At 45.2% G+C, this 24,726-nt stretch overlaps 1 protein-coding gene across 1 annotated transcript in view; it reads left to right on the forward strand.

The window, feature by feature from the left end:
* The window catches only part of SF3B3 (splicing factor 3b subunit 3), a 2,130,119-nt gene that overhangs the window by 1,893,506 nt on the left and 211,887 nt on the right, over positions 1–24,726 (forward strand). The window lies entirely within an intron of this gene.

A 24,726-nucleotide genomic window follows, 5' to 3' on the forward strand; every position in this document is an offset into this window, starting at 1 on the left:
ATTCTCAGTCTAGGGGTAGATCTAGAAGTGGTAGGGGCAGAGCTCAGAGTTCTTTCAGACCTAGAACAGGGAGTTCACCTGCACAATCTTCGGTGAGGGCAGGGGCCAGTCCTTTCGTAAACAGGCCCAATGACCTACTTTTCAGCTGCCAGATCCTTCTTGCCTGGCAGCACCTTTGGGAGGAAGGTTGGCACTCTTCAAGGAAAATTGGATTTTGATTACCCAAGACAAATGGGTATTGGATATCATACACCAAGGTTACAAGTTTTATTTCCATACCTTGCCTCCTTTCAAAGGCATGCCAGACGTTCCTCCTCAGCAAAGACTAGAGGCTCACAAACAAATTTCTCTACTACTTCAAATAGGGGCCATACAACCGTCCCTCTGCCAGAAGTGGGCCTAGGATTTTATTCTCGCCTGTTTCTAGTATCAAAGAAAGGGAACACGTGGAGACCAATTTTGGATTTATCTATCCTCAACACATATCTGGACATTCCCAAGTTCAAAATGTTGCCGTTACAACAGCTTTTACCTCTGCTGGGCAAAGATCACTGGATGGTGACTCTGGATCTCAAGGAGGCTTACCTTCATGTTCCTATCAGGCTCAGTTGCAGGAAGTATCTGCGTTTTCGGGCTGGGACTTTTCATTATCAGTTCTCTGCATTGCTCTTTGGCTTATCTTCTGCGCCCAGAGTGTTCACGAAGGTTCTGGCTCCAGTGGTAGCTTTCTTCAGGCTAAGAGGAATACAAATCTATCCTTATTTGGACGATTGCCTGATTCTGGCCCAAGGAAAGGACGAACTTCTTCATCATTTACAGTATGTGATGGCAGTGTTCAGATGCCTGGGGTATTCTGTGAACGAAATAAAGTCCAGTCTAGTACCCTCTCAGGACATGTGCTTTCTGGGTGTGAGACTGAATACGGCATCCCAGATGGCCTTTTTGACCCCGGACAAACAAAATAATCTTTCTCTTTACTTCCAGCAATTGTCTCGTCAGTCCAGGCTGACTGCAAGGACAGTCCTTCAAGCCTTGGGGTTCATGGCATCTTGTATTCTGGTACTTCCCAATGCCAAACTGCATATGAGGAAGCTACAATGGTATCTCAAAAATGTATGGACGCAGAACTGCCAAGATATGGACACTGTCATTCAGATAATACCTTGCATTCAAAAGGAATTTTTGTGGTGGGCTCAGGAATGTCACCTAAACAAGGGACTTTCTGTGACCCGACCAGAGGCGAGTCAGATTCTAACGACAGATGCCTCAGACAAAGCTTGGGGAGCTCATCTAAATGGAAAATGGGTACAAGACACGTGGCCTGCCAGACTTCAACATTTACATATCAACTTGAAGGAGATGTTAGCAGTCCAATTTGCATTGATAGCTTTCAAGGATTTACTTCTTCCAGGGCAGGTGTTGATTCAAACAGACAACACAACTGTCATGTGGTACATCAACAAGCAAGGGGGCGCATTCATATCCTCTATGCAGACAAGCAATGATTTTGTGGGAGACTGCTCTCAGTTTACAGCTAAATCTTCAGGCAAGGTTTCTGCCAGGAGCACAGAACTCCTTAGCAGATGTGTTGAGCAGACAAATTATGGATCCCCACGAGTGGAAATTGGATCCTCATGTATTTCAGAAATTGACAGTGTTATGGGGAACTCCAGACATAGATCTGTTCGCTTCTCCACTAAATTACCAGCTGCCAAAGTTTTGCACAAAAATTTTCATCCCACAGCTTGGAAAGTGGATGCTCTCTCATTCAATTGGAGCAATCTTCACGTGTATGCCTTTCCACCTCTGCCTCTCCTCCCAAAGGTACTCCTGAAGGTCAGACAGGACAAGCCACACATGATTTTAATAGCTCGGATTGGCCTCGACAGCACTGGTACCCATTACTGAGAAGTCTGGTGCACGGGAGCCTCCATGGCCTTTGCCTTCGATTCCTCACCTGCTGTCTCAGGAGAACAGTCATTTACTCAATGTCAAACTTCACTCTCTACATCTAACAGCCTGGCATATTCTGTTTTAAACCCTGGAGGGTCTCAGCTTCCACAACAAGTTTTGAATGTTATTTTGGAGGCCAGAAGGCCTAGTACAAGGAAAGTTTAAGCAGATAAATGGAGGAGATTTTTATTTTGGAGTACAGCAAAGGACTTTGATGTTTCTAAACCTAATTTAAGTGTTGCTCTTCAATACCTTACTGAGTTATTGGACAAAGGTTTGTCCTTCTCCTCTATAAAGTTTCATGCTGCAGCAATTTCTGCTCACTATGACTGTGACCCACCATTATTTTCTCATCCTTTGTTTAAGCAATTCCTTAGAGGGGCAAAGAATATAAGACCCCCACGTACAGCTCCTACTCCTGCTTGGGATGTCAATTTTGTGTTGGAGAAACTCACTCTACAACCTTTTGAGCCTGCGGCTACTGCAGAGTTGAAATATTTATCATGGAAGACTGCTTTTTTGTTGGCCATTACCTCTGCGAGAAGGGTTTCTGAATTACAGGCCCTTATGGCGGTTGAGCCTTTCTTAATTTTCCACAAGGATAGGGTGTCTTTGCGTACTAACCCTTCTTTTATGCCTAAAGTGGTTTCTAGTGTGGCTTTAAACCAAACTATTCATTTGCCTACTTTTTATGCAAACCCCCAAAATAAAGGGGAGAGGATTTTGCACACTTTGGATATACACAGACAGTTGCGATATTTGAGCAGAACTAAAGGGTTCAGGCAGTCTCAGCAGTTGTTTGTTTCTTTTGCTTTGGGTTCTCAGGGCAAACCTGTTTCAAAACAAACTATTTCTAAATGGATTGGTTTTTGTATTGCTTTCTGTTATTCCCATCATGGTAAGGAGATTCCAGCTGGGATTAGGCCTCATTCCACTAGGGCTACTGCCACTTCTACAGCTTTTTAAGGGGTGGCTACTAAAGATATTTTGGAAGCAGCTACTTGGAGTTCAGTGCATACTTTCTCTAAGCATTACCACCTTCCACTTTACTCTAAATCTAGGGCTGGATTTGCCACTGCAATTTTACAGGGCATTTTGGCAGCCCCTAATGCTTTATAGTTTTGCCATCCTCCCTTACCTCTGCTTTGGGATTCTACCCATATGTAAGGACTGCAGCAATGTGAGATGAAGAACATAGTACAGTTTTGTACCTAACATAAATGTAGATGTTCAAGATCCACATTGCTGCAGTCCAATTACCTCCCTCCTTCCCTCTGTAGTTAGAGGTGGTGGTGTGGTTTGGGTTGTACATATTGTAAATATGGTTAGTGCAGGGGTGGTTGGTTATTTTTTGCTGTTTTTTGGCTTTAGCCTTTCTTGTTAGGGCCTTCTGACATCTGGGGCAAGAAAAGACTGAGGATATGACGTCGGTCATGCGCTTTTGTACCCTGACGTCCTGATGTCAGTTTTAAGCGCCTTGACCGACGTCAGCCTAATACTTTGGTATTCGGGCCGACTGAGGACAGCGGACTACCCATATGTAAGGACTGCAGCAATGTGGATCTTCGAACATCTACATTTATGGTAGGTACAAAACTGTACTTTATCCACCCTGAACCTTACATTCTGGGTGATAGGGCATTGATTCCCTTCAGACACCTTTACACAGAGGACATGCTTCAGATTTTGCAGGAGGCCAGAAAACCACCTACCAGAAAATCCTATCTATCCAAGTGGAAGAAGTTTTCTGTTTAGTGTCAAAAACAGAATTTCCAACCAGTGATGGTAGAACCTCCAGTGGTTTTGTCTTATTTTTGTGAACTGATTAACTCTGGCTTGTCTTATTCTTCCATTAAGATGCACTTATCTGGATTCTCAGCTTGCCTTCCTCTCACCCCACCTCTAGACTAGAAGTTAAGCGGTCTTTGAAGGGGTGTACTTCACCTTAGACCTCCAGGGAAGCCCCTTCCACCTCCTTGGGATCTAAATTTTGTTCTGGAAATGTTAACCCTAGCACCTTTTGAGCCTGCCAAGGACTGTTCTGTCCAACACTGTACATGGAAAACTATCCTCTTGGTGGCCATTACTTCAGCCAGGAGGGTTTCTGAACTGCAGGCCCTCATGGCCTCATATCCTTTTACAGTTTTCCACAAGGACAGGGTTTATGTACTAACTCATCCTTCATGCCTAGAATGTTAATCAACTTTCCTTGAATCAGACCGTCAGTCTTCCTACCTTCTTCCCTTCACCTCAAAACCCTGCTGAAAGGATCATCCACTCCTTGGATGTATATAGACAATTCAGATATTATTTGGCCAAATCCATCTGTAAATTGTCATCTACCACCCAAGAGCCCTGGGACGTCTCGTTTCCAAGCAAACCATTTCCTGTTGGATCTCTAAAACCATCTCCTTTTGGTATACAGTCCATGGCAGAAGGCTTCCTTTCCCAGTAAAGGCACATTCCACTAGGGCGGTAACCTCCTGTGGTGCCTTCTTTAAGGGTTTGAATACAGCTGCCATTTTGGAAGCAGCTACGTGAGTTGGGCATCATTTCTAGGTCCAGAGCAGGATTTGCCAGAGCCATCCTTCATGGCTTTGTGGGAAATGCTTCTGTCCCTCCTCCCAGTTCTTAATAGCAGCAGGTTTTGCACACTCCCTTATGTTATGGATACAGCAGCATATGAATAGAAGGACATAGTATTGTGTAAAATCTTACCATAACTTTAGGTGTTCTCTTCCTCTATATGCTGCTGTATAGTTTTCCACCCTGCCTTCCCCCGACACTTGCCTGACTCCTGAGTACCCACTCCATAGTAGCTGGTTTCAGCAGCATACAGTTCTGAGGTAGGTGCATGCTGACGTCCGTTTTGTGCCCGACGAAGTCTGTTTGACAGACGTTTGCTGAGAGACGTAGGATGACACACGTACCTTCGCAGTAGCATCTATCCTTTGTAGAATGGCCGGACGTACGAGTCGACCAGAGGCAGACTCCTTTATGTTAAGGATACAGCAGCATATAGAAGAGAAGGACATCTAAAGTTATGGTAAGATTTTTACACAACAGTACTTTCTTTTTGTCACTGCTGTGGCTTTCCTGGTCCTGCTGTTGCTACCTGTGGGTTGCCTTTCACAGTTCTGCAACCATGCTGTTTGGGGACTGGCTTTGGAATCATGATCTGTGTCCTTCCTATCCAAAAAATTGCATTGTGTACCTTTCAGCTATGTAGTAATAAAACAAAACTGATCCTGCATTTTTTTTTGGTTCACTTTTTTTTTTTCATATAATTGTCATTTTTGGCAAATGAGAGGTAAATCGTTAAAGGTTGATGTTTGAAAATGATGACAGACATCTGTGTTTCAGTCTTCATACCCTTCACAATATTCATGCTAATGTAATGTGAAACCTGCTAGTATATCAACTTTTTGTTTTTCAGGAGAGGTGTCCCTTTGGGGCTTCTGTCTCTCCATTGCTTGTGGCCTTGTTTAGATTTTCTTGCTCCGAGAGGTTGAGTGCCAGAATAGTCAGTGATGTCAGTGGTTCCTTTAGGGACTCACACCCCCTCCAAAGAGAGAAGAGAGTCAAATAACAGAGCCAAGATGTTCTTCATTCCACATTGCTGCAGTCCTAACCATTGGGTAGTCCGTCCAGTCCAGGGTACTAAATGGTCCGATGCAGAAGCAGTTTGAAATATTTAAGTCGGAGTTTCAGACCGAATCAAAGTTGGCTAAGTACCCGAGAATTTTTTGTTTTTCTTGCCTCAGTATTTAACCGATGTCAGAAAAAGTGAATAACTGTATTTCTTGTGGGAAACAGATAATAGGGATTACCATACTTTGTGTATACCTTGTTTAGGGCCTGCACGACGTTGTTGGTTGCCGCTCTTGTGCTAGATTTAACAAACGACTATTAAGAGGAGGTTAGACTGTGCCAGGTTAGTGTTTGGGAAGCCCCCGGCTTCTTCCAAAAAAAGCAAGGAAAAAACACCAAAGCCTAGGGTTGATGAACCGCAGTCCTCAGTGGAGCCAGAGGTTTGCCAGGAGTTTCTTTGGAGTCTCAGGCAGAGACTTTACTGTTACAGGATGCCCTCTCAGGAGGTAGGCCAGGCTGAGGGGCTTCTCAGGTAACTGTTCTTCCCTCTCTTCCCAAGGTAGTTAGAGCTTCTCCTACTGTTTCCAAAACTTCTTTGAGAGGTAGGCCAAGTTCAGCTTCAGTGGGGCTTCTCCTAGCACTTCAGGTTCTGTGCCTAAGAAACATATGCTTAAAATGGCAGAAGATTTAATTACTATGATTAGAGGCTCTATGCCCCTCCTGATAAGAGGCCTAGGGTGGAACCGAGTTTGAGAGTTTTGAACGGTGTCAGAGGCTTCTGAGTCTTCTGTGGAAGACTTGCAGGAGTATCCTCCTTATTCTGATTCTGATGTGGATGATTCCACTCCTACAGCTTCTCCTCAGATTTCTCATTTTCAGAGACTCTGCATTCCATGAGGGAGCACTTTAAATGGGAAGGCCAAGATTACTCTGATTCCAGGAAAAGCTAGGGAATTCTTATTTTACCCCAGCATAGGCCCTTAGCTATACCTCCTGTGTTGAATGTGGTGGAAGATGTTTTGCAGAGGCTTCCCTGAACCCTGATTCTTTGCCTCCTGCCCCTGTTAAGCCTGATAGGTACTATAGGGTGCCTGAAGCTCATAAGTATCTGTTTAAGAGTCCTAGGGCAGACCGGAAACTGTTTCTCAGGGCCACATTGCTGCAGTCCTTACTATTGGGTAGTCCGCTGTCCAGTCGCCCCGTAATACCAGAGTATGGCTGACGTCGGTCAGGGATGCAGAAGCAGTTTGCGAGTGCAGGTTGGCGTTCTGAAATATTTCCGAATCCGGAGTTTCAGACCGAATCAGAGTTATTAAAGTACGGCTGGGAACATTTTGGTTTTTTCTTGCCTCAGTATTTAACCGATGTCAGAAAAGTGAATAACTGTATTTTGTGGGAAACAGATACCTCATAGGGATTACCATACCTTGTGTATACCTTGTTTAGTTGTTGGATGCCGCTCTTGTGCTAGGTTTAACAAACGCACTATTAAGAGGAGGTTAGACTGTGCCAGGTTAGTGTTTGGGAAGCGCAGTTATAAAATGCCGCCGGATTCTCTCCGACCGCTTTTCGGCCAAGAAGCGCAAGGACAAAACAGCGGGCCTAGGGTTGATGAACCGCAGTCCCGGACGGGTGTTCTTTAGAAAACTCAGTGGAGCCAGAGGTTTTGCCAGGAGTTTCTATGGAGTCTCAGGCAGAAACTTTACTGTTACAGGATGTGCCTTCTCAGGAGGTAGGCCAGGCTGAGGGGCTTCTCAGGTAACTGTTCTTCCCTCTCTTCCCAAGGTAGTTAGAGCCTCTCCTTCTGTTGCCAAAACTTTTGAGAGGTAGGCCAAGTTCAGCTTCAGTGGGTTCTGTACCTAAGAAACATATGCTTAAAATGGCAGAAGATTTGATTACTATGATTAGAGGTTCTATGCCCTCCTGATAAGAGGCCTAGGGTGGAACGATAGTTTTGAACAGTGTTCAGAGGCTTCTGAGTCTTTATCCTCCTTATTCTGATTCTGATGTGGATGATTCCACTCCTACAGCTTCTCCTCCTGAGGATTTCTATTTTCAGAGACTCTGCATTCCATGGGAGCACTTTAAATGGGAAGGCCAGGATTACTCTGATTCTAGGAAAAGGCTTAGGGAATTCTTGTTTTACCCCAGCATAGGCCCTTAGCTATACCTCCTGTGTTGAATGTGGTGGAAGATGTTTTGCAGAGGCTTCCTGAACCCTGACTCTTTGCCTCCTGCTCCTGTTAAACCTGATAGGTACTATAGGGTGCCCAAAGCTCATAAGTATTTGTTTAAGAGTCCTAGGGACCCAGAAACTGTTTCTCAGGGGCCTAAAGGTGTTAAGGCCTCTGTGGTTAAAACTCCTGTTCCCACTGATAAAGAGGCAAGGGCTTTGGATAGGTGGGAAGAAAGTGTATACTACTTCCACTCTAGCCATGAGGCGTTGAATTGTCAGTTTCACATGCTAAAATATCAAAATTTTCCTTTCACAATTGAAATCTAAGGTGGATGCTTTGGCGGAAGGTATTGAGTGTAAAGAGTTGCTGGATTTGGTTCATGTGTCTGAACAAGTGGGTAAGCATTCTTGCAATGTGGTTTTGATGCTGTACAGGCCTCCTCGAGGTGGCTGCCACTAGTTCTGTTCTTCGCAGGCATGCTTGGTTGAGGGATCAGAATTTAGCTGAGCATGTTAAGAAAGGATTTTGGATGCTCCTTTACAGTCTGATGTGTTGTTTGGTTCGCCTGTGGAAGCAGTTTTAAAGAAAATGGAGGACAAAGCTAAGTCTATGCAAACTGTTAAAGATTTTGTTTAGTAGAAATTGGCCTGCTAAGGTGGACATATCTGCTTATGATTCCCAGTCTAGGGGTAGGTCTAGGCACGTAGGGGCAGAGCTCAAGGTTCTTTTAGGCCTAGAACAGGGAGTTCACCTGCTCAGACTTCTGGTGAGGGCAGGGTCCTTTTTTCGTAAACAGACCCAATGACCTGCCTTTTCAGCTGCCAGTAGATTCTCCTGGCAGCTCCTTTGGGAGGAAGACTGTCTCTTTTCAAAGAAAATTGGGATTTAATTACTCAAGACAGATGGGTGTTGGATATCATTTCACACGGTTACAGGTTTTATTTCCATACATTGCCCAATGCAAGACGCTCCTCCACAAAGAAAAGAGGCTCACAAGCAAATTTCTCAGTTACTCCAGATGGGGCCATTCAGCCAGTCCCTGTATCAGAACTGTTCCTAGTACCAAAGATTATCTCTCCTCAACACTTATCTGGACATTCCCAAGTGCAAGATGTTGACGTTACAACAGCTTTTACCTCTGCTGGGCAAAGATCACTGGATGGTAACTTTAGATCTCAAGGAAGCTTACCTTCATGTGCCTATAAGGCTAAGTTGCAGGAAGTATCTCGGTTTGAGCTGGAAATTCTCATTATCAGTTCTCTGCATTGCTTTTGGCTTATCTACTGCGCCCAGAGTATTACACAGGGTTCTGCTCCAGTGATAGCTTACCTGCCTGATTCTGGCTCAAGAAAAGGAAGATCTTCTACAGCATCTGGAATATGTTATAGCAGTGCTAAGATGCCTAGGTATTCTGTGAACGAAATAAAGTCCAGTCTAGTACCCTCTCAAGACATGTGCTTTCTGGGTGTGAGATGAATACAGCAGCCCAGATGGCGACAAACAAAAGAGTCTATCACTTTACTTCCATCAACTATCTCATCAGTCCGCTGACTGCAAAGGACATAGGGTTCATGGCATCTTGTATTCTGGTGCTTCCCAATGCCAAACTGCATATGAGGAAGCGGATTTGGACACTGTCATTCAAATAATACCTTGCCTTCAAAAAATTTTTTGTGGTGGGCTCAGGAATGTCACCTAAACAAGGGACTCTGTCTGTGAAGAGGAGGCGCAGATTTTTTTAACGACATGCCTCGACATACTTGGGGAGCTCATCTAAATGGAAAGTGGATACAAGACAAGCATCTACATATCAACATGAAGGAGATGTTAGCAGTCACATCAACAAGGGGGGGAACACATTCTTATCCTCTAATGTTAAGCAGGCAAATCATGGATCGTGGATGCTCTGTCTTTCAGTTGGAAAAACCTTCATGTATGCCTTTCCACCTCTGCATCTAACAGCCTGGCATATTCTGTGTTGAACACAGCAGGACCCACCATTGTTTCGCATCCTTGTTCAAGCAGGTGTTGGAAAACTTACTACAACCTTTTTGAGCCTGCGGCTACTCCATAAGGATAGGGTATCATTACGCACTAATCCTTCCTTTATGCCTAAGGTGGTTTCTAGTGAAAAGATTTTGCACTTTAGATGTACACACACAAATTGCGTGTATTATTTAAGCAGGGACTAGGATTTTAGGCAGTCTCAGCAGTTGTTTTGAGTCAAGAGGGCAAGCCCTAAGGGTGGCAACTAGGATATTCTGGAGGCAGCTACTTGGAGTGCATACTTTCTAAGCATTATCACCTTCCTATCTACTCTAAGTCTAGGGCTGGTTTTTATGATTTGCCAGCCCTTACCTCTGCTTTGGGATTCTACCCAATAGTAAGGACTGCAGCAATGTGGAACTAAGAACAGGTTTTGTACCTACCATAAATGTAGATGTTCGGGATCCACATTGCCCTGCAGTCCAACCCTCCTCTTCTCCTTCTGTGTTTAGGTGGTTGTGTAGGTGAGGTTGGTCTGACATCTGGGGCAAGAGATTGAGAGGATATGATCCGGGTAACGATTAGTAACCTGACGCACTGACGTCAAGGTCCATCGCTCTGACCGACGCCAGCGCCATATACTCTGGTATTATTTGGCCACTGACACAGCCACTACCCAAGTATAAGGACTGCAGCAATGTGGATCTCGAACATCTACATTTTATGGTAGGTACAAAACTGGGATGTTTTTACAGTCTGTGTTATTTGTCTGCCATCTGTAAGGACAAAGCTAAGTCTACTGTTAAAGATTTTTGCAGGTGCAGCCACCACCAAGTTTAGGAATCTGGCCTACTAAGGGATGGACATATCCTGCTTATGATTCCCTGGTGAGGCAGGGGGTCTTTTTAAAAAACAGACCTAACCTGCCTTTCAGCTGCCAGTAGATTCTCGTCCTGGCGCTCCTTTTTGGGGAAGAACTGTCTCTTTTCAAAGAAAATTGGGATTTAATCACTCAAGACAGGGCATGCCAGACGCTCTCCACAGGAAAGAGGCTCACAAGCAAATTTCTTTTGTTACTCCAAATAGGGCTAGATCTTACCTTCATGTGCCTATAAGCTATAAGACTAAGTTGCAGGAAGTATCTGCTTTCGAGCTGGAAATTTATCGCTCTCTGCATTGCTTGGCTTATCTATCGCTCAGGTGAGTATTACAAAGGTTCTGGCTCCAGTGATAGCTTACTTCAGGCTGAAAGGAATTCAAATCTATCCTTACTTTTGACGACTGCCTGTTTCTGGCAAGAAAAAAAAACCCCTTTCTACAGCATCTGGAATGTCATAGAGTAGCATGCCTACTAGGCATTCTGTGAACTAAAAAATAAAGTCCAGTCTACACCCTCTCAAGACATGTGCTTTTTTGTGGTGGGCTCTCAAATAAACAAAAACTATTCTCTGGACTCTCTAGAGGCTTAGTAGTCAGATTTAAACGATAGATGCCGGACATTGCTTGGGAGCTCATCTAAATGGAAAGTGGATACAAGACAAGTGGCCTGCCAGACTACAGCATCTACATATCAATGCAAGAGGGAGTTGCAGGCAGGCCCATATGGCAGCCCCTTGATTTTCTCCCATAAGGATAGAGATCATTACCGCGTAAATCTCCCTTTTTATGCTCAAGGGTTTTCTAGTGTGGCTTTAAACCATGTTGACCCTGCTCCCTCTTTATATGATTTGCCAGCCTCCTTACCTCTGCTTGGGATTCTGCAATGGTTAGGACTGCAGCAATGTGGAATGAAGAACATAGTACAGTTTTGTACCTAACCATAAATGTAGATGTGTTCTGAGATCCACTGTTGCAGTCCACCCCTCCTTCCCCTTTCCCTCTGTGTTTAGTTGTGGTGTTAGGCTATATTCTTGTGCATTTGTTGTATTATTGTATATATGTTTGGTGCAGGGTTTTTGTTGGTTTTGGTTTTGGGCCTTGTCTTTTAGGCCTTCTGACATCTGGGGCAAGAAAAGAGGATATGACGCTGGTCGGTCAGCGAGGCACTATCTGACGCCCTGGATCGCCAGTCTAATGCCGCTGACCGACGCCGCCAGCCATACTTTGGTATTCGCCGACTGACAGCTGGACTACTTTACAAGGCTTAGGATCCTAGCCTTCTGATCCAAAGACCCTTGGACCTCCTCCGGATCCTAAGATGTCCTTCTATTCCAATGTTGCAGTATTCACTAGTGGGTTTACCCTTCTTCCCATCAGCTTGTTCGGCCAGGTTTTCAAAGCTTTTTCACTCCCTGTTAGTGCGTCGGATATCTGACATTTTGGCTGGTACATGGGCCATAAAAGTGACATCTGCGTGCAATAGTCCTCAGAACTTTTCATCTGGCAGCTGTACGCCAGGTGTTCCTGCTACTCGCAGATGTCTGATTAGTTTTGCGTTAAGATAAGTACCCTGTTGGGTTTTTTCTTCAGTCCATTTTGTATTTACTATAGTCTGTTAATATCCGGTAAGAGCAAGTGTAACTGTGGTCGCTAGATTTCCCACAAAGACGCCCACAACCAGTGTCTTTTTTTGCTTGGGTAGGGAACACGATTATAAAAACTGCACTATTTGTAAGTCGCTCATCCCTAAGACCCTTCGCTGCCAACTTCAGGCCCTTGACCTGTACCTCAAAAACCAGCGTCTTAGGGAGATCACTCTCGGAATGGAAGCTGCTTCCGACACCCCATCCGAACCACCTAGAAAGAGGACCAAGCCCGCGAGGCCACCCACTTCCACCGCGCCTCCCTCTGATTCTCAGCCTGTAGCCACCGTTAGCTTGGCTGACGATTCAGCATCTGCCACATCAGATAAAGCATGTACCTACCAGGAGGCCGCAAAATCCAGAGCAGAAGAAACGTTTGGGAAGGATATCCCAGCGCCTGATTTAGATGCCAGCTTTTGAGGTGGGTGCAGGCCTCTTCCATTCCTTTTATTTCTTCAAGGCCGACCACCAGCCAGATGCTGGGTAGGCCTACAAAGAAAAAAGCAGAAAACAAGACATATCGCTTCAACCCCTGTGGCCTTGCCAGAATGTCAGGCCTTCAGTCAGAGTCTCTACAACGCCTTCCTGGCCCTTTACGCCAGACCACACTCTTGTTGCTCTACCTCCTCTTAGTCCCATGCCTATTCAGCCAGAGACTACTGATAGCCAACCTGCAGAAGAGGAAATGTCTGACTCCACAGAGGACTCCTTGTCCTGCTCTTCACAAATGTCTTCCCTCTGAGGTATGGTTCCCCAGAAGAAGCCTTTGCTGAAGTTGACTTACTTCCCTGTGGAAGACCTGACCTTTGGGGACACTGTTAATCTTATGAGGGAACATTTTAAATGGGACTCCTCAGACATGTCTGAGCAACAAAAAAGATTTGGTGACTTGATCCAGATGAAATCTCCTAACCCAGCCCCTATTCCTCCTGTCCAGCCTGCCTTCCTGGATGCTTTTGCAGCAGCATGTATAAAACCTGATTCCCAGCCACATGCCCCTAGAAGGGCAGACCAGATGTCCTTCAAGGATGCATCTGCAGTCCTAACATATGGGTTGTCCTGCCTCAGGCAGCCCTTCGGTCGGATTCCAAAGTCTGGGTCTGGCCTCGGCTGATGTCGCACTTCACCCGACGTCACAGCTGCTGGGGTATAAAGGCATCAGCCGACGCCATTTTCCTCAGACTTTCTTGCTACGCGGTGCCCGAAGCAGAAGCTGTTCGCAAGTGCCGGTCGGTCAGATCCAGAGATTTCTACTACCGAAGACTTCTAAAAAAGCTAAGTACCCCGTTGGGGACTCTTTCTTGCCTCAGCCGATGTCAGACAAAGTAAATAATTGTTTAACTTGTGGGAAACAAATACCTCATAAGGATTTCCACTCTTACTGCCTTCCTTGCTTAGGCCCAGACCACGACGTATCAGCTTGTCTAGCCTGTGCTTCCTTCAACCGACGGACGCTTAGGCGTCGGTCGGAGTTTGCAGAGGAGTTTTTTGGTCCCGCTTTTGCATATAAAATGCCGTCGGAGACTCCGACTACACAATTAGCTAAAAAGCGCAAGGAAAAGGACCGACACTCGCGGTCCGCGGTTTCGGCTGAAACCACGGTTAGGCCAACCGCGAGTGTCTCGGTTTCGGCTGAAACAGAGTCCTCGGTTCTTCCCTCGGCCGAAAGCATGCCTCCGATAACCGAGGCCTCACAGAGCATGGCTGAATCTGCTACTGAAATTACTGCTACAGAAGCAGGTACCCAGGATTTGTCAGACACTATTCATTTAGACATTTCTACCCCTGCATGTGGGGCTGCTGGACCCCCTGTTTCTATGTCTATCAAGGCCTTTTCCAGGGCTAAAGCAGCTAAATCTTCTAAGGCCTTACCTGCTAAAGCTCCCTCACACAGGCCTACCTCTAGTTCCCAGATACTCAGCCTGGCTGAGGATCTTATTTCTTTGATCAGGGGATCCCAACCTCACCCAGACAGGGCCTCTCAACCTCCTCCAGATAAGAGGCCTAGGACTGAACCCCCGGAACCTGTCTCTACAGACTATTCCTCGGATGATCAGATATTTCAGACCACCAGGAAGGCCCGTATTCTCCTTATGAGGATTCTGATGCAGAAGACTCCAGTGTCCTTCAAGGATGCATCTGCAGTCATAACAAATGGGTTGTCCTGTCGTCAGGCAGCCCTTTGGTCGGCCGGATTCCAAAGTCTGGGTCTGGCCTCGGCTGTTGTCGCACTTCACCCGACGTCATCTCTGCTGGTCTTTGGGTATAAAGGCATCAGCCGACGCCATTTTCCCCAGTCTTTCTTGCCGCTGGCGCCCAAGCAGAAGCTGTTCGCAAGTGCCGGTCGGTCAGATCCAGAGATTACTACTACCGAATACTACTACGAAGACTTCTAAAAAGCTAAGTACCCCATTGGGGACTCTTTCTTGCCTCAGCCGATGTCAGAAAAAGTAAATAACTGTTTAACTTGTGGGAAACAAATACCTCATAAAGATTTCCACTCTTACTGCTTACCTTGTTTAGGCCCAGACCACGACGTAGCAGCCTGTTTAGCATGTGCTTCCTTCAACCGACGAACGCTTAGGCGTCGGTCGGAGTTTGCTGAACAGTTTTTCGGCTCAGATTTTGCGTACATTATGCCGTCGGATCCTCCGACTTCTCAAATTGTTAAAAAGCAAAGAAAAGACCGACACTCGCGGTCAGCGGTTTCGGCGAAACCACGGTTAAGCAAACGCGAGTGTCTCTGTTTAAATCGAAACCGAGCAAACGGGTCAATCTTCAGCCGAATCCATGACTACTACCGAGGCTCCTGCTACCCTAGTTGAATCGGCCTCTGAAGTTTGCCTACTAATGTGGTTCCTATAGAATTATCAGACACCATCCCTTTGGATGTCTCTACCCCAGCACGTGGTGCTGCTAGGCCTCCTGCAGCCATGTCTATTAAGGCCTTTGCCAGGGCTAAAGCAGCCAAAACTGCTAAATCAGTGCCTGTTAAGCCCCCCTCACACAGGCCCAGTTCCAGTCTCAAATGCTTACTCTGGCAGAGGATCTCATCTCTTTAATAAGGGGATCCCAATCTCACCCAGACAGGGCCTCTCAGCCTCCAGAAAAGAGACCTAGAGCAGAGCCCCCAGAGCCAGTGTCCTCAAATGATTCTTCTGATGATTCAGACATTACAGACCATCCAGAGGCTCCTTTTTCTACTTATGAAGATTCCGATGCTGAAGAATCTATTCCATCTGCCCCTCCATCAGTGGAATTTTCATCTTGGGAATCCTTACATGCCATGAGAGAGCAATTCAAATAGCACGCACAAGAGTTCAGAGATTCAAGGAAAAGGCTTAGCACCTTTCTCCACTTACCCAAACATATGCCCTTCGCACTACCTCCAGTTCTGCCTGTTGTGGATGATGCATTTAATGATGTTTGTACTGCTCCTGATACTTTACCTCCAGCCCCTGCCAAACCAGATAGGTTTTACAGGGTGCGGACACTCATCACCACCTATACAAGGCCCCACTTGCAGATCCTGAGACTATCTCCCAGGGGCCTAAGGCAGTAGCCGACCTCAGCAAAAACCCTCTCCCTTCTGAAAGGGAATCCAGGTCCTTAGAGATGGGGTAAAAAGTTTACACCTCTGCTACTCTTTCAGCTAGAGCTTTGAACTGTCAGTTTCATATGATCCAATACCAAGAGTTTATGCTTGATCAGTTAACTAAGAAACTGTCCTCTGATGACTCCTTAGATAAGAAATATGTTTTAGAAATGGTGAATAACATTCAGCAGGTTAGTAACCATTCTTTAAAATGTGGCTATGATGCACTGGAGGCTTCATTTAGATCAGCCATGACTGGCACAGTTATAAGAAGGCATGCATGGTTGAAAGAACAGGTCTTGCGGATCATGTTAAAAGCAAAGCTGTTAGATGCTCCTATGGATAAGGCCAGTCTATTTGGTTCTCCTGCTCAGCAAGTAATGAAGAAAATGGAAGAGAAGGCAAAATCTATACAAACAGTTAAAGATTTCTTACAGGTTCAGCCCCAAGGTTTAGCAGGAACTGGCCTTCCAAAATTGGTTCTTTCCAGACTCCTCTAAATCTCAGAGAGGCAGGAATAGGCGTTCCAGAGGCAGAAATCAATCCAGAGGAGGTGCCTACAGAGGGCACCAGTGGCAAGGCAATAACCAGCGAGGCACAGACACAACCACTGCCACTGCAACAGGACAATCACAGTGACTTGGCTCTGACACCGCCTACCAGGAACAAATAGCAGCACCCTTAGGCGGAAAGTTAGCCTTATTTTCAAAAATTGGCACTATATCACAAAAGACAAGTGGATTTTGCAGACCATAGACCAAGGCTACAGGTTTCACTTCCACACCTTACCAGTAAAAAGAGGAATGCCAAACCTACCTTCAAATCAGAAAACAGAAGCTCTAAAGCAGATAGCTCAATTAACAAAGATGAGAGCTGTGGAAAGAGTACCACCAACAGAACAGGGCAAAGGATTCTACTCCAGACTCTTCCTAGTACCAAGAAAAGAAAAGTTGGAGACCTATTCTCGACCTGTCATGTAAACACATTCATCATTGTCCCAAAATTCAAAATGCTGACCCTACAGCAACTTCTTCCCATGCTGGGCAAGGAGTGTTGGCTGGTAACTTTAGATCTCAAGGAGGCATACCTGCACGTCCCCATACGACCAAATTGCAGAAGATACCTCAGATTTCTTGCAGAATCAGAGCATTATCAATTCTCAGCATTGCCCTTTGGCTTATCTACTGCCCAGAGTATTCACAAAATGCCTGGCATCAGTAATCGCTCATTGCAGGCTACAGGAATCAAATTTATCCATACCTGGACGACTGCCTGATACAAGCGGACAACAAAAGCAAACTGACAAAAGACTTACAAAGAGTCATTTGCTTACTACAAGCCCTGGGATACACAGTCAATTAAAAAAGTCAAGACTAATACCATCCCAAACAAAAACATTCTTGGGTGCAGAATTGGACACAGTAAAACAAATGGCATTCCTAACTGCAGAAAAACAAGAACAACTCCCTCATTACTTCTTGGCATTAACAAAGCAGAACAAACCAACAGCAAGGAAAGTACTGCAGGCCTTGGGCTTCATGGCATCATGCATAATCCTGGTCCCCCATGCCAGATTGCATATGAGAAAACAGTGGTACCTAAAGAATTTATGGTCTCAACACAGGCACAGCTTAGAAACCGAAATACCACTAATCCCATGCCTGAAACAAGAGTTCCTATGGTGGGCTCAAGCATGCCAGTCAAACCCAGGCTTGCCCTTCCACAACTTTCAAGCAAGCCAAACCATCACAACGGACATCTCAGACCTAGGTTGGGGGCCCACATGCTGGACAAATGCATACAAGGATTATGGACCCCAGATCAACTGCACCTGCACATAAATCAAAAAGAAATGCTGGCAGTAAAACTAACAATCCAGAATTTCAGACCATTCCTCAAAGAAGGCCATTTGATGATAAGGACAGACAACACCACAGTCATGTGGTACATCAACAAACAGGGAGGCACTCATTCATACCCCCTATGCCGAATGACTCTGGACCTATGGAATATGGCTCTGAGCTACAACATTCAGTTACAGGCAATATTTGTACCGGGAAAAGAAAACATCCTAGCAGACATGTTAAGCAGAACTACCTCGGATGCTCACGAATGGATGCTACACCCGGACATCTTCAAGGCCATCACACAGAAATGGGAATGCCACAAATAGACCTATTCGCATCCCCACTCAATCACCAGCTCAAGAAATTCTGCACAAGGACATACCACCCACTTGCATGGAAGGTGGACTCTATCCTTCAGTTGGAAAGGACTGACAGCATATGCATTCCCACCTCTTCCTTTGATGCACAAGATACTACTGAAAATCAAAGAGCGTCCAAGGATAATTCTGATAGCTCCAAATTGGCCAAGACAACACTGGTATCCATTGCTGAGGAGCATGTCATGGGGGAGAACGTGGACACTACCCCTGATGCCTTTGATGTTAACTCAGAACGACTACAACATCATGCATCCAAATCTAAAAACTCTGCAACTAACTGCCTGGAACATTACATAACAGCAACTAACCCAGATTTATCCCAAAGGGTTAAAGACATTATCCTGGAGGCCCGCAGACCTTCTACAAGAAGGAACTATGCAGGGAAATGGAAAAGGTTTGTCATTTGGAACACTGAAAGAGGAAAAGATGTGTCAAAGATAGATATTGCCAACATCCTGGAGTATTTGGCAGAGCTTCTCCATACAGGCCTGTCCTATTCCTCCATCAAGATACATGCATCAGCTATTTCTGCAGAATACAGCTTCGATCCCCCAGTCTTCTCACATCCTCTACTCAGACAGTTCCTCAGAGGAATCAAGAATGTAAAACCTCCTAGGAAACCACCATTACCAGCATGGGACTTGAACTTTGTGCTAGAAAAATTGACACTCCCTCCATTCGAACCAGCAGCAACAGCAGATCTTCAACACCTATCCTGGAAAACTGCTTTCCTACTGGCAATTACTTCAGCAAGAAGGGTTTGAACTACAGGCCTTAATGGCAGTACAACCCTTCCTAATCTTCCATCAAGATAGAGTATCCATGAGAACTAATCCTACATTTATGCCTAAGGTGGTATCCAGAGTGTCTCTAAACCAGGCAATCCACCTACCTACCTTCTTTCCCAATCCACAGAACAGGGGAAAGACTGCTGCATACCTTGGATGTACATGGACAGTTGCTACTACCTGGACAGAACCAAGGGCAATAGAAAAACTGACCAGCTTCTAGTGGCCTATGCAACAGGAAGGGAAGGAAAAGCAATTTCAAACAGACAATTTCCAAGTGGATAGGAAATTGCATCAGATTCTGTTACTCCTACCATGGAAAACCAATTCCACAGAACATAAGACCTCACTCTACAAGGGCTACAGCCACTACCACAGCTTTCTTCGAGGAGTGGCAACCAAGGACATTATTGAGGCGGCTACTTGGACCTCCGTGCATACATTTGCCAAGCATTATAACTTACCTCTATACTCTAGATCCCGAGCAGGGTTTGCCACTGCTGTATTGCAAGGGATCCTAACTACACCATAATTCTTCTTCCTCCTCCCCTAGTTTGGCTATGGTATTCTACCCATTTGTTATGACTGCAGATGCATCCTTGAAGGACATAGTACAGTTTTGTACCTACCATAAATGTAGATGTCGAACAGGATAGCATCTGCAGTCAGGATACCACCCTCCTTCCCTCTGTGGTATTCCTAGGGTATTTACCCTCCTAATAGCTAGCTGGGGGGGATCTCTTATGGTGTATTTGTTTGTATATATGTACATACATGCTTATTTTTTGTGTTTGCCTACTTTTTTTTTGGAAACATTGGCATTTACCCAAATTTAGTTTTCCAAGAGGGCAACTAGCATCTGGGGCAAGAAACACCGAGGAAAATGGCGTCGGCTGATGCCTTTATACCCGAAGACCAGCAGAGATGACGTCGGGTGAAGTGCGACACCAGCCGAGGCCAGACCCAGACTTTGGAATCCGGCCAACCGAAGGGCTGCCTGACGACAGGACAACCCATTTGTTATGACTGCAGATGCTATCCTGTTCGGACATCTACATTTATGGTAGGTACAAAACTGTACTTTCCTTCTGCTTCTCCTCCTGATGAATTTTCTTTTGGGGAAACCCTACATTCTATGAGGGAACACTTCCAATGGCAGGGCCAGGATTTTTCAGATTCAAGGAAAAGGCTAAGGACTTTTTTACACTTACCACAGCATAGGCCTTTAGCCATTCCTCCAGTACTATCAGTTGTTGATGATGCATATAATGATGCCAGTACTGCCCCTGATTCTCTTCCTCCAGCCCCTGCCAAGCCTGACAGATATTACAGGATCCCGGACACACACTACCACTTGTATAAGGCTCATGTTGCAGACCCAGAAACCATTTCACAGGGCCCTAAAGGTGTGGCAGCTGCCTCTGCCAAAAACCCTCTTCCCTCTGAAAGGGAATCTAGAGCATTAGAGAGATGGGGTAAAAAGGTTTATACTTCTGCTACTCTTTCGGCCAGGGCCTTAAACTGTCAATTTCACATGATTCAGTACCAGGACTTTTTGTTAGACCAGCTAAATAAAAAACTGTCCTCTCCTGAACCTATAGACCGCAAGTCCCTTCAGGATTTGGTACATTATTCTCAGCAGGTCAGTAATCATTTCTTAAAATGTGGCTATGATGCACTGGAGGCTTTCTTTAGATCAGCTATGACTGGAGCAGTGATTCGAAGTCCTGCCTGGTTAAAAGAACAATCCTTACCAGACCATGTTAAGTCAAAACTCCTAGATGCTCCTATGGAGAAACAAAGTTTGTTTGGCTCCCCTGCACAGGAGGTTCTAAAGAAAGTGGAAGAAAAAGCAAAATCTGTCCAAACAGTCAAGGATTTCTTTTACAGTCCAACCTCCGAGGGCAAAATTTTCCCTGGTCCCTCCCGCAAACCCCCCGGGGGAAAGGGCGAAATGACCAAGGGGGCAAGGTCAACTGGGGGCCCCCAGGGCCCAACCTCCCAAAGGAAAGGCCCCACAAGCCAAAAAATTCCAAAGCAAAAAAATTTCTTGGGCTTGGGTTAAAACAAGGAAGACCCTTGGGCGGAAAAACAAAAAATTTTAAATTTTCACAACTCAACCTTACCCAAAACAAAATGGACCCTCCCCAAAAATTTTGGGGAAGGGTTTCTTCCCAACTCCAAGGAAACCCCCCCCTAAACCAAAAAAACCCAAAAACTCAAAAACAAAATTTAACAACCCCTTTAATGAGGTATTAAAAAGGCCCCTATTTGGCCCAACCAAAAAATTTTTTCCCGGGTTTTCCTTTCCAGAAAAAGAAAAACTTTTGGAAATTCTAAAATTTTCCCCAAAAACCCCTTTTAAAATCAAAAGGACCCTCCCAGAACTTTTTGGGGCAAGGGTCTTCCCGGTGCTTTCTAAGGGAAGGGAAAAAAGCAATCCCATTGCAAAAACACCTCGTTTTGCAGGAAAGCTTTCATTTACAGGGCCCTCTTTTTATCCCAGAGGGATTGGGAAATGCCCTGGTTAAATTTTCAAACCAGGCCAGATTAAAAAAAAATTCCTGGGGCCCTTAAAAACAAGGGCCCCCCAAACCCAAAAAACAAAAGAAATTTGGGGGAAAAGAACCTGTTCAACCTTGGGAACCAGTAACTTTCTCAAAAACTGGAAAAAATCAAAGGATTTAACCCTTTTTTGGTCCCGGAAAAGGGGGAAAACCCAAAGGGGTAAAAAAAACAAGGGAACTACCCGCCTAAGAAAATTTTCCAAAAAACTCAGGCCTTTCAAAAAAAATCCTAACCCCCTACAGGATGCATAAATTTTAAAACCCCTCAAAGGGGGAATGCCAAAAAAGTTTTCCAAAAAACAATTGAAGAACCAAAAAATTCCCCCAAAAGAAGGGGGGGGCTCCCTTTTAGTGCAGAGGATTCCTTCCAAAACCACATCCGGAAACACCAGGAACGTCCCCAATGGCCGGGCAACCCCTTTAAGGGAAAAATTTTAAAAGGGTTACCCAGGGATCCCCTGTCTCTCATCCCCTTTAAACTCAAAAAAAAAAGGGGGGAAAAAGAAAAAAGGAAAATTTTTTAAAATTTTGGGGGGAAAAAAAACCCCCCAAAAAAAAAAAAAAAAAAAAAAAAAAAAAAAAAAAAAGGGGGGGGGGGGGGGGGGGGGGGAAACCCCCCCCCCACTTTACCCCCTTTTACATGGGAAAAAACCAACCCCCTTTTAGGCTGGGGGCACACATGGAGGACAAGTGTATACAAGGCCTATGGACCCAAGACCAGCTGAATCTACACATAAATCTAAAGGAGATGCTGGCAGTGAAACATGCAATCCAGGCATTCAGACCATTCCTTCAACAAGGTCACCTGCTGATAAGGACGGACAATACCACAGTCATGTGGTACATCAACAAACAGGGAGGTACACACTCATACCCTCTATGCCGGATGGGAATGGACCTGTGGAATATGGCCCTGAATCTCAACATTCAACTACAGGCCAGATTTGTACCAGGAAAAGAAAATTCACTAGCAGACACCTTAAGCAGAACTACCACGGATGCTGCATCCAGATATCTTCAGAACCATAACAAAGAAATGGGGAATGCCAGAGATAGACCTGTTCGCCTCCACACACAACCACCAATTGAAGAAATTCTGCACACGTGCATACCACCCACTTGACTGGAGGGTGGACTCCCTTTCCTTCAGATGGAAACACCTGACAGCATATGCATTTCCACCTCTTCCTTTGATGTACAAAGTCCTACTGAAGATCAGAGAGGAACAGCCAAGGGTAATCCTGATAGCTCCACACTGGCCAAGGCAACATTGGTACCCGCTACTGAGATGCATGTCTCGGACACACTCATGGCCTCTACCTCTATGTCCCTTACTTCTAACACAGAACAACTACAAGACCCTGCATCCAAACTTGAAAACACTGCAGCTAGCTGCTTGGAATATTGCATAAAACAAAATAAACCAGATTTATCTCAAAGGGTTAAGGACATTATCCTGGAGGCACGCAGACCCGCCACAAGGAAAACTTATTCAGCCAAATGGAAAAGATACCTCATTTGGAGTGCAGCAAAGGGAGAAAATGTCTCATTGGCGAACATAGCACACATCCTGGAATACTTAGCAGAACTGTTCCACAATGGCCTGTCCTACTCCTCCATTAAGATTCATGCATCAGCAATTTCAGCAGAATACAACATGGATCCTCCTGTCTTCTCTCATCCTCTACTCAGGCAGTTCTTGAGAGGAATCAAAAATGTAAAGCCTCCAAGGAAACCACCTTTACCTACATGGGATCTCAACTTTGTGCTGGAAAAGTTAACACTTCCCCCTTTTGAACCAGCAGCAACAGCAGACTTACAGTTCTTATCTTGAAAAACTGCTTTCCTGCTAGCAATCACTTCAGCAAGAAGGGTATCTGAGTTACAGACATTAATGGCAGTACAGCCCTTCCTTATCTTCCATCAGGATAGAGTGTCTCTGAGAACTAATCCTACTTTTATGCCAAAAGTGGTCTCCAGAGTATCTTTGAACCAAGCGATTCATTTACCTACATTCTTCCCCAACCCACAGAACAGGGGGGAAAGACTACTACATACCTTGGATGTGCACAGACAATTACGCTACTATCTGGACAGAACTAAGACCAACAGAAAAACTGACCAGCTTCTGGTAGCATATGCAACAGGAGTGCAAGGAAAAGCAATTTCAAAACAGACAATCTCAAAATGGATAGGAAATTGCATTAGATTTTGCTACTCTTTTCATGGAAAGACAACTCCTGAAAATATCAGGCCTCACTCCACAAGAGCTACAGCCACCACTACAGCTTTCCTACGAGGAGTGGCTACCAAAGACATTTTAGAAGCTGCTACTTGGAGCTCCGTGCATACATTTGCCAAGCATTATAATCTTCCTTTATACTCCAGATCCCGAGCAGGTTTTGCAACTGCTGTTTTGCAAGGGATCTTAACTACACCATCTTTATCTTAGTCCCTCCTCCCCCAGTTTGGCTATGGTATTCTACCCATATGTTAGGACTGCAGATGCATCCTTGAAGGACATAGTACAGTTTTGTACCTACCGTAAATGTAGATGTCCGATAGGTATGCATCTGCAGTCAGGATTACCCACCCTCCTTCCCCTCTGTGGTATTCCTAGGGTATTTACCCCTCTTTTAGCTAGCTGGGGGAATCTATTATGGTGTATTTGTTTGTATATATATATATATTTTTTTTTTGCTCTCTACTGTTTGGAATTATTTACATTTATCCAAATTTAGCCTTCCTAGAGGGCACCTGGCATCTGGGGCAAGAAACACTGAGGAAAATGGCGTCGGCTGATGCCTTTATACCCCAGCAGCTGTGACGTCGGGTGAAGTGCGACATCAGCCGAGGCCAGACCCAGACTTTGGAATCCGGCCGACCGAAGGGCTGCCTGAGGCAGGACAACCCATATGTTAGGACTGCAGATGCATACCTATCGGACATCTACATTTATGGTAGGTACAAAACTGTACTTTGTATAGAGTTCCTGATGCAAACAAATTTCTTTTTAAATGCCCGCAAGCTGACCCAGCAACCATTTCTATTGCCACTGATAAGGCTACCAAATTTCTCCCTACTACCACTATCTTGCCTGCAGATAAAGACAGCAAGGCCGTGGAGAGGTGGGGGAAGATATATACTTTGGCTACTCTAGCCTTTAGGGCTACAAATAACCAGTCACACATAGCCAAATACTCCTTGGCCTTACTGGACAAATCTTCTAAGGAACTTAGAGAGATCCCTGACTGCTCTGCAAAGTCATCCCTGTCTTCCTTGCTTGGGCTCATCTCCCAAGTCAATTAACATTCCCTAAG

Source organism: Protopterus annectens, chromosome 8.part0, assembly GCF_019279795.1.
Source record: "Protopterus annectens isolate FY-2018-M chromosome 8.part0, PAN1.0, whole genome shotgun sequence".
NCBI lineage: Eukaryota > Metazoa > Chordata > Ceratodontiformes > Protopteridae > Protopterus > Protopterus annectens.